Source organism: Squalius cephalus (assembly GCF_949319135.1).
Source record: "Squalius cephalus genome assembly, chromosome: 14".
NCBI classification, from domain to species: Eukaryota; Metazoa; Chordata; class Actinopteri; order Cypriniformes; family Leuciscidae; genus Squalius; species Squalius cephalus.
In genome coordinates, this window is record NC_137135.1 from 4,410,334 (window position 1) to 4,414,729 (window position 4,396).

General features: G+C 42.2%; 1 long non-coding RNA gene across 1 annotated transcript; it reads left to right on the plus strand.

Moving 5' to 3' along the window:
• The first annotated feature begins 200 nt into the window (after positions 1 to 200).
• LOC307170710 lies at positions 201 to 1,853 on the plus strand. The gene is made up of 3 exons (XR_013823425.1): positions 201 to 415; positions 975 to 1,112; positions 1,378 to 1,853. It is a non-coding gene; the product is annotated as an uncharacterized lncRNA (long non-coding RNA).
• Positions 1,854 to 4,396: the final 2,543 nt, after the last annotated feature.

Below are 4,396 nucleotides of genomic sequence, written 5' to 3' on the forward strand. Positions count from 1 at the left end.
GATAGTGATGCCATAGAAACACTCAATTTTCTAATTATGTAATCTGGTGTGACCGCAGTGCTCCACTCCTCCAAACATAATCAAACACACCTGAACAAGCTAATCAAGGTCTTCAAGATTAGGCTACTAGAAAGCTACACGCAGGTGAGTTTCATCAGGGTTGGAGTTACCCAGACTTCCTTGGATCTATAAATCTTTGGACAGCAATTTATGTTAAGAGATTCAGCAACACATGTTTTAGTGTAGTTTTGTGTGCCTCACTGTCCCTACTGACTGACTAATTCATCGTGTTTTCCAGTAGAGTTGATTGTGAGATTACAGGTCAAGAGGATGACAGCTCGAGTGTACTGCTCGTTGAGTGTTGTTTTATTGTGTCTGTCTGCATGTTTGAGCACAAACCATGCTGGAGTCATAGGTGAGAAGATCTTTTAGCTTCATTACACCACCCAAAGAAATGCATAAATAAATGCCTTACAAAATATGATGTTCAGTACAATTAGTTGTAACAATAAACTTTTGAAAAACATTGATGGATGTCTTTCTGCATTGTGCTTCTAAAACACACCTCACCAGTAGTGGGGTAGGTTGTAATGGCACTCTGTGTCTTTGAAACTAATTATCAGTTTAGTTATAAATGGTATTTCTACTTTATTTGAAGCAGATAAATGTATGAATATTTTCAAGTTTGACACGCACACTGCAAAACCCCTGACTTATAACTACTGAAACTATTACAACAACACTCCTGTAGCGTCTGGTAAAGCTGACGGTCGTGCCGTGGAGGATGTTCTTGTGATCTAGACTCCTCTGGAGGACAATGTTAATTAAACTGAACTAAATGTGAAACTATAAAGTAGAAAGACTGAACTAGTATTTTCTTGTAAAACCTACTCTGATCTTTGACCACTTTTTTCATATCACTGAATGCTGAAAGTCTCATTACTGTATGTTTCTGTCATGTGTCTGTATCACAGCAAAGCCAGGACAGTGTCCAAGCATAAAATCTGGAGGAGGAAATTGTGCCGAGTTGTGTTCCTATGATGGTGACTGTCCGAAACATGAGAAATGCTGCAGCAATGGATGTGGACGTCAGTGTATGGATCCATTTACAGGTATGTATGTTCTATTAGTGTTTGAGTCAGCATTCTCGATTTCAGTTGGATTTATTTTATCGTTCACCGTGTCAAACGTATAGAGCTGATAGCACAGTTTCAAGCACAGGATTGCTTTACAAATTTAATAGATGAATACTTCTTAAAATACAATTCTTTCTGTAAGTACAACTTGCTGTTCATGCTTTGCGTGTTTTGTGCTGTACATCTAAGACTGAATGTTACAAAACAGACTGACTAAAGCTGACTATCTGAATCCATGCAGTGACGCCTGCAGCTGAACCGGCAAAGCCTGCAGTGTGTGCTGAAAACTGTCGTCAAACTCACCCTGATGCCCCATGTTCTGGCCCTAAGGGGAGTCCTCCAGAGCCTGTAGTGATGCCTGGGGCCGAACCAGAACAGCCTGCAGTGTGTGCTGAAAACTGCCAAAAAACTCACCCTGATGGCCAATGTCCTGGCCCTAAGGGGAGTCCTCCAGAGCCTGTAGTGAAGCCTGCGTCCGAACCAGCAAAGCCTTCGGTATGTGCTGAAAACTGCCAAAAAACTCACCCTGATGGCCAATGTCCTGGCATTAAGGGGAGTCCTCCAGAGCCTGTAGTGAAGCCTGCGTCCGAACCAGCAAAGCCTGCAGTATGTGCTGAAAACTACCAAAAAACTCACCCTGATGGCCAATGTCCTGGCACTAAGGGGGGGTCTTCCTGGCCATAAAGAATGTGGCCATGCATGCAGTTAACAGTGTTGATTTTACCATTGATGTATGGGATGTTTTTCCTGTTTAACAAATAAATCTCATACTTCAGAATAAGTCTCTTTATTTTATTTTTATTAATTTGCCTGAAGAGTTTCATCTTATATTGCAGCAGCTGTTGCCCAAAGTGGTTCACAATAACTAAACCCAAATGACAGTACAGAGAAAAAAAATATGTAGACAAGGACATGATCAAACACCCATCATGAGGATGCTCAGGAAGTCTTAAGATGTGCATTTAACATGGCCTTAAATTTCAGTAGTGACTGTACAGATAGTGGGAGTTCATTCCAAAGTTTGGTTCTGACATGAGAACAGTCTGTCGCCATTATCTGAAGATGGATTATAAAATGCCAGCATACTAGAAGGATAACTGGCAAAATTGTGACACAAGTAACATGAACTTACCGATAATTTTGTCCAAACGGCCACTATTTTAAAAACGAAGTAATTGACTAAATTTTTTTTGGCTGACTTGAGTATTCTCGCCAGCATTCTGTATTTTGAAGACAGCACAATCTGCAGGGGTGATCTCAAGGATGCTTACTTTCATATAAGCATCTATCCTGCACACTGGAAATATATCAGTTTTTCCTTTCAGAGCGAAGTGTACAGATTTTTTTTATTCTTCTATTCAGGCTCAGCCTAACTCCGCATGGGTTCAGCAGGTGCAGAGAGGCAGCGTTATCACCACTGAGACACAATGAGCTCAGAATATCTGCTTATCTGGACGATTTTCTGATAGGCGCTCACTCAATGGGACACAGAGATGCTCACGTCTCATCTCACAAATCTGGGGTCCAGAATCAACTTTGGGGATGTGTGGCAGGGCTGCCGTAGATCTCTTCGCCTTGCAGGCAAATGCAAAGTGTCCGCTGTATGTTTCTCTTTCAGGGATGAAAATGTGTCTTTGGGTGTGGATGCGCTGGCACATTTGTGGCCGAACGTGTTGCTATGCATTCCCACCGCTGAGTCTAATTTCTCCCACCCTGGACAGAGTAAGAGAAAACTAATGATCTATCCTTCTGATAGCCCCTCGTTGGCCGTGGAGGCTGTGGCTGGCAGAGATTGTCCAGCTGGACCTGCACTGTCAGATACACTGCACTGGCAAATATTTTACCCACACCCGGAACAAGTCTATCTTTGTGTCTACGCCCGTGAAGGGTTAAATTTAAACACATTCGGGCTTCCGCAGAAGGTTATAAACACTATCCAAAGCGCTAGAGCCCCATCAACTGTATGGCCTTAAATAGTGTTTGCTTGAAAGAGAACATTAGGTCACTTGCGTAACCCTGGTTCTCTGGGAACAGAGCAAGGTATCTGACCAAGCTTCCCTACTCGCATAACACAGGGGAAGAGCGCGCTTAGAATGCCGTTTTGGGTTTCATAGCTGTATATATAGAGAGGGGATAGGCTCCTTATCATGAGCTGTGATTGTAACTGTGATCTGTGGTGTAATTGGTGCTTCCAAAGTCTATCACGCCTGGGGATGTATAGTGAGATACATCGCACTGGTCACAGAGAACCAGGGTTACACAAGTAACCTAAGGTTTGCTAACACTGTGCATATTGCTAATACTGTGCACATCTTAATGTGCAAGATGATGACGACAGGAGTAAATGAGGTGAAATATTATTGAGAGATGACAGAAGTGTTGCCGTTTATGATAGTTATATCCAGAAACATATATGTTTCCAAGGTGCAAGATCTATGGTCTTGTTTATGGAATGTGATACCGGTTTATTGGACATGGACAATATAATTAAAATTCTTATTTTATTTGGGAAATATAATATACATAAAGCAAAGTACGTCAACTGTACCGAATGGTAGACGGTTGTAACGGAAAAAATTCAGCATTACTTATATTCATTGTTTCCAAACTGTTAATTTCATTTAATCATGTGTTTCTGTGAGAGTTTCTAACAGCTGAAGGGACATGAAAGAACAGGCTATAAACCAGATGGGCCAGGAAGATAGTAAAAACACCTGGGCCCGAGAAATGGTTCGATCAGGAGAATACAGGGGTCATTTAGTGAAGTCCAATGCCCCATCCTGAGGGAAGCAGGGGGTAATTTAGGTCGTAAATGAAGGCCTTTTGGCTTCACAGGGATAAAGAACAGTTTGACCTGCCCAGGGGGTAGAAACCAGTCCAAACCAGCTAAAGATACAGAAACTGGGAAGGAGGGGTTGTGATGTCAGAAACCTGTATAAAATGTCTATGTTTATTGAGTCCAGGAGGAGTTCTTTTCCAAGTTGGGTGGCTGCGACTTGTTATGAAAAGAATCCTCAAAGAATAAACCTTTTCTCTTTATTACAATTTGCCTCTTGAAAGTTTTCTTACACCCTTGATGCTGTTTTCATTTAACCTCTGAAAATTGCTTTTACAAATTGGTGTCAGAAGTGGGATCCTGTGCGGAATCTTCTTCTCCTGGTCCTGAGAATGGAGTTGACGGGAGTGCACGACCCCGGCAGCACCAGGCGGCCGGTCTCATACCTCGACGGCTTGAGATAGAATTCAATGGGTTAAGAGAG